This window comes from Triturus cristatus, chromosome 4_1 (genome assembly GCF_964204655.1).
Source record: "Triturus cristatus chromosome 4_1, aTriCri1.1, whole genome shotgun sequence".
Taxonomy (NCBI): Eukaryota; Metazoa; Chordata; class Amphibia; order Caudata; family Salamandridae; genus Triturus; species Triturus cristatus.
In genome coordinates this window covers 824299005-824311402 of record NC_140585.1, presented here as the reverse complement: position 1 = coordinate 824311402, position 12398 = coordinate 824299005, and the positions used below count along the sequence as shown (strand labels likewise).

At 42.7% G+C, this 12398-nt stretch overlaps 1 protein-coding gene across 38 annotated transcripts in view; it reads left to right on the top strand.

The window, feature by feature from the left end:
• CELF2 (CUGBP Elav-like family member 2) overlaps positions 1-12398 on the top strand; it is a 1172172-nt gene that overhangs the window by 967126 nt on the left and 192648 nt on the right. The gene's annotated exons all lie outside the window — the stretch shown is intronic.

The window sequence follows — 12398 nt, the reverse complement described above, 5'->3', positions numbered from 1 at the left end:
CAGACACGCGATGCGCACATGTACAGCGTCTCTTTTGCTGAGGAGATGTGCAAGTGTACAGACACGCGATGTGCACGTGTACGGCATCTCTTTTGCTGTGCGGTCCTAGTGGCTCTCTCCCTTCTAGGGCCGCGGGCGCGCTTTCGGATGTCTGGTTTTAGACAGAGTTTAGCAGGCAATAGCTTTAATTTATCCGTGACGTGTACGGCTCTCGGTGGCGTGCCTGCCCGGACAGCAGATGTGCACGGGCACCGTGAGTGTTTATTTGCGCCACCTAAATGGCTTATGTAATTTAGTCAGCCAGCATACAAGCAGCTGCTCGTGGGGAGGCCAACTGAGGAATCTGAAAACGCGGCGGCGCTGAGAAGGAGTCTTAGAGGTAGGCGGAGGGGGAAGAAGCAGCATGGCGGGCCGGCTGCAGCAGGGCAGCTCCCGCCATGGCCATGCAGCCACCAACCTCATGCTGTTGGGCGCCCTCCAGCTCCTGCATGGACTCGGCCAAACAGGGGTGCAGCAGCAAGGTCAGAGCGCGGGCTACGTTTGTGGGCTCGTGTTTTGCAGTCCATGTCCTTGTTCAGTCCTCTTACACCTCCTCCTTCTCTGCATCCCCCTCACGTTAGACCCCCTGTGTCCTCCTTTCTCCTCCCTCTCTTCCACCCCTTCCAGCTCATTTCCCCTCTCGCCCGTTACCATCTTTATTGGCCTTTTAACCCCCCCTCCTCTCCGCGCCCTAAGTAGCGTCGCTTGTTCTCCGGCTTTACGCCTTTCCATTTTTCACTTGTTTTTCTTTTCACTTTGATCAAGTCTTGAACTTATCTCTTCAAACCCCTGACTTCCTTTCTCCATCCTTGCTTCCTCCGTTTCTCTCTTACTCTCTCCTATTTCTCCCCCCCCACCTGTGGTGCATTATAAAGGGACCAGCTGTTGCATTTTTCTAGCAATAACAAACCCAACACATGCACACACGTCCTCCCCTGCCTCCTCTCTCCACCCATACACTTGTTTGGCCTCCATCTCCGGGGCGCTCCCTGCTCCCACCGAGAACAAGCATTTGCAATGAAATAGGTCTTGCATTTAGGTGAGTTTTAGCTATTGGCATTGTAAATGACTAACTTGTATTTGTTTTGTTTTTTAAAACTATAAATAAAAAGCATTGTCATTACAATGTCAATAGCTTAAACTCGCATAAATGCGAGACCTATTGCATTGCAAATGCTTGTTGAATTATGCATTCGTGAATGCATCGAGTGCACTCTGTATGGTTTTCTCATAGACTCTAAGTGCAGGTAGTGCTGAAAAGTTAAATTTTCTTTCTACCCCTGGGAAGCCCAAGAAGACATTGTTTTATTAGACATGGTCTCTTGACCCTTCTAAACCAATCATCAGTTAGTGCGAGGAAAGGCAACCCCTCCCCCACCCTCAATAATGTCACGTTGTGGTATATGTGCCTGCAAGAACATTTCAGGATTAAGAAAGCGCCAACAGAACCCTTGTCCATTATCCTCTCTGGTGTGAATCCAGTATTTAAAAGGAACTAAGTTTCTTTCTTCGCTTGCTGCACTTTTCTTTTCCTCGCTTCAGTTGCAGCGTAGTATGGTTAGAAAGTGTCCGTCTCTTGAGTGAGAGAGGTGCTGCATGTGGGCATTACCTTTTAGTAGAATAAATTTGAGCCTCGGCAGCTAAATTCATTCCTCACAGGAAGTATCTGGCCACATTCCCTCGTACAGCAGTGCTGACAGAGAAGCAGCCTGCAGGCTCATTAGCTTTCTCTCCCTCTTTTTGACACTCACTGTCACCCTCTGTCTCTTTCAATGTCTAGCCATCTATCTACCTATCTCTCTGTCCCCTGACTATCTTTCTCTCATCTGTCCATCAATCTATATATTAGTGCTTGGAATCTGACCTCTTTCCTGCTTTAACTCTCCCTTTCTAAGATCCTTCCTTGTCCCCTCTCTTTTGACTTTGTGTCTCCCTCTCTGCCTTTCTCACTTGTTTCCTCTCTCTCTTGTTATCTCTTTCCCCTCCAAACGTCTCCTTCTCACCCTCTTATTCCACCTCACACACAGAACCCCCTGTTCAGTTACCTATACATTTGTATGTATCTTTACTTAGAGATCGATTGTTTTTTATTTTTTGCTGCTCATATCCCTTCCCCTGTGCGTGTTTGTCATAAACTATTCCCATCTATCTTTCCTTCCATTTGTCAGTCTGTCTGCCTTTATTTCTCTTAGTATTTCTCATTATATTGCTCTCTCTTTATTTCTCGAGGGGTATTAATTCCTTCCCTCTATCTTTTACTCCAATTGTTTTTGTCTTTCTTTTGCATAACACCAATCTTGTATTCTCTTTCTGTTCTTCCTCTTGGTTCCTAAGGTGCCTTTTTTCTGACTCTATATAACTGTAGGTTCGCTCTGGCATTCAGTGTGTTGTAGTAGGAAGTAATATGGCCCTGTAACCTATATAAGATATTTAGCGCACGCCAGAGATCCGTCGCTACAACTGCAGGGCCTTTACAGCACCAGGCTACACTGGCAGCAACCTGACCACATGGGGCATTGTCATATCTTATTTGAGTACCGAGACAGAAGTGCCAGCGCACTGCTCTGTCGACCTTGGGGTCTACTCTGGTGCGACCTTAGTGCCTTACAGGTGCTATGTTAGTTCATTTTGGTCTGCTATATTGCCATCCCATTCACCTATTCAGGGGGCTGGCATTTAACAGATCTCAATCCTATCCAGTCTTTTTCTTCTCAACAAGCTATATGCATGCATCACTATATCTCTGTGTACCTCATGCTACGCACACGTGCAAATCTTTCTCTAGTGTTATATTTATTTTAGAGAAGCCATTTAAATTTGTCTGCAAAATAAAAACAGAAAAGAAGGGTTTGGAGCCTGCAGGCATTTATGCATATTACCTTCAGTGTCGCTTCATGCCTTGCTGACAGTTCTGCCCACCATTGATGGAAAACTGGAGGCATGGGTTTCCTCCCTTAGAGTTTCAGCTTCAGTTGGCCCTTGTTACATAGATAAATGCAAAACATCCTTACATCCACACCAAAGAATATGAGTGGTTTGTTTGTTCAGTATCAGAATCTAAAGAAAATCTGAAAAAATAAGCTCAACAGGTACTACCAACACTATTCTATGATAAAAACTCCTTTTGGATATAGGGAGAAGAACCAAACCTACAAAATAGCTAATTAAAACAGTCGGGGAAAATACAGAATTGGAAAAGACACATAGGTACAAATTATGCAAATAACTAATAACAGGTCTTTTAATTAAATGGGATCGATCAACCTGCATAAATGGAAAAAAAAAACTCAAGTTTCAAAATACCTAATAATAAGTGACTTTTATCTTCTAGATATGACATATGGAGCTCCATGATAAGCATAACTGACGTATGAAGTAAGTAAAAATATGATACAACATACATCAACGGAACCATCCAGGGTAATGGAAAAATACAGTTCTCTTTTCCCACTGCTGGATTTCTGCAATCAGCAACAATAGGCATTGCAGGATTTTCCTGTTTTTATGTCACCTGCTTGCATTTGTAAACATATTGTGGCATCCTTCACTGGGTGGCCTTTTAAATCTTGATCAAGGTAACACTACACGAATACTAGCCACCAAATTCCTTGAAGCGCTTATCTAGTTGAGCAACGCACAACCAGACGAGTAATTAGCTCCTACATTTTAATGGGATGTCTGCAAGCTATTGTACTTAATGTAGCATTTGGGTAGCTGAGAGCGTATCTGTCTATCAAAAACTGAAAGAGAAGAAGGTTGGCAGCACAAAAAAAGAAGACATTAACCCTTTTTCTGGGCTCTATAATTATGAATGCTCTCATAGAACTTTGTTTTTTTCTGTCACAAAAAGAGCTTTCAACTCTTCTCGCTCGGAGACCAGGAGATGGGTAGGAGGCTTTTATGCCCAAGCCAGAAAGGATATCAAGACATCTTTGTTGCTGTGATGGTTTCCCGCTCCAGAGTTTCAATGCAGGTCATTTGTAGCTGGACTGGCAGGCGGCACAGTGTTTTTTTATACGCGGCCTAGCATCCGATGTGTTTTTCATCCCCTGACAGCGGCATGAAAAGTCACAAGGGACTCCTTTTTTCGGCCTGAGCTCCTTTTTGTAAGACAGGAAGAAGCCTTTCCTGGGCGTCAGTGCTTCACGAGGATTCTCGGAGGCACCTGTTTGCGGGGTGCTTCCCGCTTTGATTCACAGCCCACGAATTAGTCAACATTTCCATAATTCCGGCCCGACATACACCTGTTTTCCCACTGCGATGCCGAGGCAAGGAAGGCTTCATTTAGCAGCCTCCCCGCCGCGCGCCACCGCTCATTAGCGACCCGGCTCCTTCTTTAAGTCGCGGCGCCACAATCTTAACTTTGTTGTGCTGAATCGTGAAATTAATAGGACGCTAACGATGGCCTCTCCCGTGCCCCCTCGATTTAGTGCTGCAAAAAAAATATGAAATAAAATTGGAGAGATCAAAAACAAAGCAGCATCAGACAACATTTCAAAACACATCCCTTCTTAATCTTCCAGCAAGGATAAAATCCAGTTAGGCTAATTATTTTTGTATATTGCTATCAAAAATGCGGCGGCGCATCAAACAGCTTGTTTCTCGCTGCGCCGCGGATTCTGTTTCCCGGGTCAATGTATAATTGAGCTTCAGCCTTTTATGCACATTAGAGGTTTTCAGTGTCAGGCTCTGCCTTCCTTTTACCAGCGAACAGCCTTTGTCAGCAGGGACAAAGCCTTGCGCCTGTGGACTGCAGCCAATTCTGATTCACATCAGCGGCTAAATGTATCTGTTGCTGGATTTCTGTCAAGAGCCCGTCTACCACCTCTCAGGCGTTCTCACTTCCCCCTCCCTTCTGCACTCTCTCGTATCCCTTCCATTCATGTGTCTGTCTGAGAAAAGAAGCATTTATAACCAAGCCCAGTGTTTGTCCATGGAGGTGATGGCCAGTTTTATATTGTGGAATTGAGATGTTGCGCGACATCACACAAGGGACCTCTGAGAAGTGTTGAAAAAAGCAGGTTTAGTGCTCTGGGCGTGTGAGCCCCTTTGTATGTATGTATATGGTATTTCTATAGCATAAATCTAGCCAAAAGGTAGTGGAGATTTGTACATGGTAAAAGGCAAGCTTAAAGTCAGCGTTTAATAAGAGAGAAAGCTGGGCTGTGGATGGTTAATGCATTGAGATGTAGTGTTCTTTAATGGGGTGAGTCTACGTCTCGTGAGTGTCCGTCCCGTGCTACTGTAGTTCCATAGATCGAATGACTAGAAGATGCCAAGGACTGGGCTCTCCCAATTGAATCAATTGAAATCTGCTACTTAAACTGAATTGAGACTGCTGCTCCCAGAATGCTCTGCTGATAACATATGTGCATGATACTGAGCCGCCTCTAGTGATGCAAACATTATTCCTAGTCTTTAGATGGATTACTCCCCTCACCCTGCCCAAGATCCTTTTAACACCACTCATCTTTATGGACTCTGCCTCGATCATTTTTGTTTGAAGGAGTAACTAGAGGTTATTTTTTTGGTGTGGCCCAAACCAAATCATACATGAAAAACAGAACATGGTAATCTTTCTACAGGTTGGCACACAAATTAAAACCCTTGGTAAGTGCAGCAATAAAAGCGAAATCACCAATCGCATTGCAACATTATCACCTTCCTAATCTGCAATGAGGTATATTATTTACATACAACTGTACTTCTGAGTCACCTCCCCGTGAGCCAGCAACAGGCAAAATGCCAAAGCATGGTTTCTAAAGGCTCCTCCAGCTTAAGTTGAGTTCCAAAAGATATTTTTCCTGCTGCAGCAACCATGCAAACTATTGGTGCATCAACTAGGAAAAATTGAAGCCTCCCCAACGCACTATGCAAAGGTTCTCCGCATCCGAAGGTCGTTGACTGCTTTTGCTTTTCAAGAACACACTCCCAGTTGGGTCATTGCATCATAGACTGCTCAGCTTTGAGCATGTTGGCTTCATGTCAGTACAAGTGCTTTCTATGAAAATTTCCTGCAAGCTGATGAGTATCTTAAAATATGGGTGTGGGTCACCGCACAACTAGTAGCAGCCTGTCCACAAGTACCTAAATAAGTCTTAGTCTTTTGGTGGGGAGCATGGAAACTAGGATAAGGTATATCTGGGGGAAAAAATCAGTGTCTTCTGAGGATATGCTCTTTCAAATGGGCAAAATGATGATTTTACTCTCCCACAGACACATATTGCTGTTCATCTCATCCAAGATAACCACATTATCGCGACCATAAACATAAGGCTGCAATTGCTAATGACCTTTTAGAATGGGGGTGTTGTATGTGCATAGGTTCCCACGTTTGTTTACATGTGTGATCACAGTAGCAAACTGCATCCCTGTTCTTTTTCCTAACTTTCTATCCCACTTTGACAAGCGTATTACATTTACCAGGCCGGTAGACTTGCTCAGTGATAAGTAATAATATTTCTAAACAATGAGACCAAACTTTGTCAAGAGGTCTTAGCATAAAACGTTTGAGTAGTTCTTCGAGTACAGTAACATGTTATTGGTAAACATCATTTATATATCAAGAGCAATGCTTGAGTTTGTCTATTCCAAAGTTTCTACAATTCTTATTCTTCTCTGCTCAGCCAATAGTGGAGCCATCTTGGTTCAGGTAGGGCACCTTATTGGCTGTTCTTGGGCTGATGACAGGTGCCATATTAGTATAGGTAGGGTAGCATCTTGATGCATTCGAAAGTAGTAGCACAGGAAGTTACTGTAAAATACCCCTTTCGTATTAAAAACTTTCTGCCGAAATCTATGCGTTTTCCTGTAGGTCCCAAGGTTGTCTGGCAAAGCCATTTCCTCCATTCATCTCCCAGAGGTTGATAGGTTTAGTATGGATAAATAATGATAGTAGCTTTGGGTATTTACTGCTCTATTAAACAGAAAAACTGACGTAGCAAATACTATATGAACAACATCATGGATGGTGCCTTTTCAGCATCTGTAACTGATGATAAAGACATGTATTGACATGCCCATGTATGGCACACAGTAAGGTTTATGTACCACACGCTTTTAAGTGCAGGCATAGCTACTTCAAGCAGTCCTACCTTGCCAGAACATTGACCTCTTAAATTCCAGTTTAAAAGGTTCCTCTGTTAGCTAGCCTTAAATCAGTCTTTTTAACCAAAATGTCCCTGCGAGCCCTGACATAGCCAAGTGCATTGCATCCCTAGCCAGCTCTGCAGTCAACTCTTTTTTTCGATCAGTGAAACATAATAGGTTCAAAACTGTTTGCTGACGCAGGCTGCAGGTTTACATCATGCCCATCATATTACTTTCAGTGCAAGAAATGGCTTGAGTTTTTCATTTTTTTATAAAACTAAAACAAGTTTAAATGTACATCACAATAAGACCTAAATCCTGAAGGAATAGCATTACTCAGAGTTACCCTGATACAATAATTTTACTAGATAGCAATGCAGCAAATATTCATCCACATATCAAAAGAGAGATGTCGTGGTTGGCTAGTAGCCAAATGGCATGGCATGTCTCCCAGAAGTGAAGAACTACTGTCATTCACTGGAAACAGGATCAATAAAATGCTATTGACTCTTTAGCTGAGATTGCTGACAAGTTCTCAAAAGAGATAATCTGCCTCCTGGCAAATAAAGTTCAGAGCAAAGATGCAAGAAAGTTTTTACCTTCTAAATCTAAAGTGATACATTTCTAAACCAAGTTGTGCATCTTGCTTGAAAGCGAAGAACGTGAACCTGAACTTGAACCTACAAAATTGATATATCATTTATAAACCAAGTTATTCATCTTGCTTGAAAGTGAAGAACCTGAAACATCTATGTAGCTAATACACCTGAAAAAAATTGTAACTCGACCTATCCTCATGGTTTAACTCAGACTTTGTGACTGAGCTGTTCCACAGAGTGCGTCTCTATTTTCTGTATATTCTAATGATTTTGTGTTTTAATGCACATTTTCAATGAATAATGCCATATTTTTCTGAGCTGTCTAGATCAGTATTTCCTCTATTATCATGATCTAACCTCCACCATGTCTTTTCGTCCTTTATTTTAAAACTCTCTGCTTAAAAATAAACCACAGAAAACATAATTCCCCCTCCTGCACTCCAAAGACTCTCCTTTCCTTGTACAAAAATGCCTTAAAGCACTCTCAGACCTCGGCATCTTGCCGTCCTTAGTTCCATTTTCCAAGTTAAATGGCAATTCATAGTCCCTCATATTTCTAAAACCACCAATTCCACCTCCTGTCACTAAGGAGGCTTAAGACACCCCTCTCTCTGCAGGACGTTTGGACAAGCACTGGTATTGTCTCATCTGTAACACTATTTTATTTGGCCTGCTCTAAATGATATTAAGCTCTCTCAAGGCTATTCTACCTTTGGCAACACCACTGGTGGAAGAACGAGCAAATCATACCTCATCCCCCCTATTTTAACATACCTCCAATTACTTGACCTGGATGCTAGAATACACTTCAAAGGTGGGGTATCATTTATAAAGCCCCTCATAATGGTCTTACCCTCAATCTGAGAGGCAAACAACACCCATTGGGGACCCAGAGACACTTCAAGCAAATCCTGATTTACTTTTGGAACTGTAAAAACTAACAAATTGAACATGATGAATATTCTACTGTCAGGTTTCAAGACTATGGACCTGCCTAGCAGCAGACTCAACCGCAATCTGCCATCTTATTGAAAAGACTTAAATATTTATCTTCTCCAAGTTTCCCTTAATATTGGAAGGTGTTCCTTCTACCCAATCTCAGATCTCCACCGTATTCACTTAATTCTTGTATGCATGCTTTAGTTATTTATGAAGCACTCCCAATCTGCTACGATTTGGACAGAATCTATCTTGAGGTCTTAATTATTCATCCTACCAAACCTCCCACTCCGCTTCATTTTCACATCTTTCATGTTTTTATTTTCCTTCACTACATGAAACGCTCTGTTGTCTCTGTGGATAGGTCTGCGCTATACAAATACCTTAATAAATAAATTACCTAATGCTTCTGCTTTGTTTATTTATTAAACTAATAGAATGCACCTGTACCTCAAAAACACAATGACCATGGAAGAGCAGCTAAAATAACTCTTCTTTCTCAAACTTTCCCGAAAAAATATAATCTTTCATCCCTGAAAAACATTTTAGCATTTTACACCACTCCACAGTAAGTTTCAAAGACGAGTACTCATTCCGCTTTACAACCCAAAAAACTCTATATCATCCTTAAAAGAACCCACCCATATCTGCCAGAATTAACTGATAATCTGAAGAAAACCTATATTACCTCAAGTTCTTGTGAACCTTTCTTGGCTCCCAGTTGCTGCGTCTGAATTTCCTGTGTGAAATTTTTTTTTTTTACTTTGTGTAATGGAACTTGTGCTCATGAAAGGCGCTTCAATTCCATTGGGCCAAGTTCAAACTATATAAAAGTGCACAAAAAATACATATATATCTATGTAAATGTTTGTGGGTGCATATATATATATATATATATATATACGAACCAATTCCGAAATCTCCATCAAGATTGGACACCGACACAGGGGTAGCTTTGCCATTAAGTCTTCTCGTTTATTGAAAGTTTATTCACTCTGACGCGTTTTGGCACACCAGACATTGCTGCCCCTTTATCGCACTCATGCTCAGTCCCTGGTTTGTTCCTTTTTGCCCGTTTTTCAGTCTTTCACTTACTCCTACTTTTCAATTTGTGTGTTTTTCTCTGTCTTGCTCGCAGTCAATATTTAGTGAGGGATACATATGTGTTGGTTCCAAAAACTGAGTGTTGGAGGCCCCACTGGCTCAAATTAAGCACCGGGTGCAAAAATAAATATATCCGTTAACTGATGTGAAACAGGCAGAAGGAAAATTACCTTTTTGCAAATATTGCGTTGATTATTTTACCATATGCACACATGAAGAGCCTCTCCTGTTCTGTGTTGGACCAAACTCTCTTGACAAGTGGTTCATTTGACAAAATGCCCTTGCTGTCCGATTCAGCAGTGCAAGAATATACGCAAATGACCATACAGGCAGCCTTACAAAGTGATATCCCGTATCCTACAATCTCGATGACTGTGACGGAAGTTGAGCATTATTTGTTGTCCAAATTCCCAGCGCATTGCTAAACAAACGTGTTGATTTTTATCGAGCAGCAGTCAAGGAAAAAAAGATATGCCAAAGAAATCGACAAGCTGATTCTGAGATTGTCCTCCAACAGCAACCCCAGACCTTCTCGGATATTGGATCCTGACAATTTCCTAATCTCCACACGCTGCCTTTAAGAGCTAAAGTGAACCAGCTTGCAGTCCACGCAGGCTGTCTCCATTCAGACTCCAAGATAGATCAGTTTTAAACATGTTGGAGAAAATTGTGTAAGAAGCATTGCGGCGTGCGATATGTCAGTTTACCACACAAGGCACACAATGATTTAATGTAGGAAAAAAGTACTGTGGGTTATGAATACTTAGAGTAAAGGGCCTATGAGCATTAAGCAAGAGTAAAACATTATATTCGGTTTCTTTACATTGTAAAATTCCTCATTGGGGGAAATCATCTAAAATTGATAATCATTTGAGCATGGACACCTGGGTAAAAAGCATTAAATATATATATGATGTCTAGCTCCGTCTCGTAACACATGCCTATCCCTTCACTGCATCCAGTTATTCCTACAAATAGAATTTAAGTGTTGTGTGCTGTGTATACATTTATCAGAAGCACAGAAGCGTTCTCTGGAGAATCCCTGCTCTTATGCCTCAAAATAAGCAACACACTCTGCTTCCCCAGGGCTATCTCTTGATCCTTTCAAGTAACTAAAGCATGTCCCTGCAAGCCATTGTGAAGGGTACCTCCAGAAATACTCTTTCTTTTGCCCTGCACTCCATGGAATGTTCGGTCCATATAGCATACGATCAGTGCGTTGTATTTATTTTTGTGCTTTTTCTAGTGTAAAGGTTTTTTTTTTTAAAGAGGGGCTTAAATTGCTTAGCGGTGATTTCATTCACAGTGTGCATCATGGATGCGAACTTACTATCAATACCTCAGCAAAAGTGCTTCGAACGCGAGTAACTAAGTCACCAAAGTCTGAAAAGATTATCATGCGATGGCAGATTGTGGCCGTCAAAGGGACAATTAAGGTACAGCTGTGAGAATGTCACTGTTTTTCATTAGGATGTTATTTGCAGGCAACAAATCTGAAGCAAAAATGATCACACTTTCTTCCCAAGGTATCACTGCATGAAAAATAATAAAACAGTGTAACCGTGCTGTAACAGTGGGATAGTGTACCATACCCATGCAACTCTAATTAGAGTATCACCGCACGCAAGTGTTTGTGGAGATGTAAAACGTCCATGTCCTTAACATATTTGTACTGAGCAACATGATCTAGAGAACCCACAGCCCATATTTCATTAACTTCCCGATTGACAACCTGCAAAGACCTGGTAATTGTGGTACAGCGCCTGCAATAAATATAGTCATTTGCTCTACTATGGAAAGCGTAGCTGCATTTGAAGCAGCCCTATACAGTTAATCTTGAGCGGCCACAGCATTAGGGAGGGCTTCCAGATTTTTGGTGATGACAAGATGGACTTCACTGAACGTCATAGGCAGCGTATGCAGAAGCACCGCACTAGCTTTTTGTATTGCCTGCATACCCCACCCAGTTTAGACTGTGTTTGTCCCCCCTCCTATTTGAAGAGTCGTTAATGCTAGTTATAGATAAAGCTGAAAGACAGCCTAAATGAAGGGTTCTCTAGGGCCAGTGAGCTCCGACGGTAGCCAGGGCCGGACTGATGGTGGCGGGCCCCGGAGTTTCCCCGGTGGGCCGCCATGGTGGGGGCTGTTTTTGGCCCCCTGGGGGACCGTTTTTGTTACTGGGGGCCTGCAATATCTGCCACCAGTAACAAAATCGTCTGAAACCGGCCCTTTCAAACAGCACGACTTCACCACCTCAGCCCCCCAGGGGGGCTGGCCGAGCAGTTTGCCAGTGCTGGTTTAGATTCCTAGTCCGGCCCTGACGTGAGCTACTGCTTAGTAGCAATTCTACCAGCAAGATGGTAATGGGTCACGCATGCATGGGGGCTTTGAACTCTGTAAATAAGCGTCACCTGGCACATGTAACATAGACACACCAAGTGTGCTGGTACTTTGAGTATATTGAAGGGGCTTTGATGATCCCTCTGTTATAACCGAACTGATACATGTCTACATGAGCCCCCTCGCGGCCATCGTACGCAAACACAACCTCAGCATAATCTCCTACGCCGACGACACCCAGCTGATCCTCTCCCTGACCAACGACCCCGCCGCCGCCAGAGCCAACCT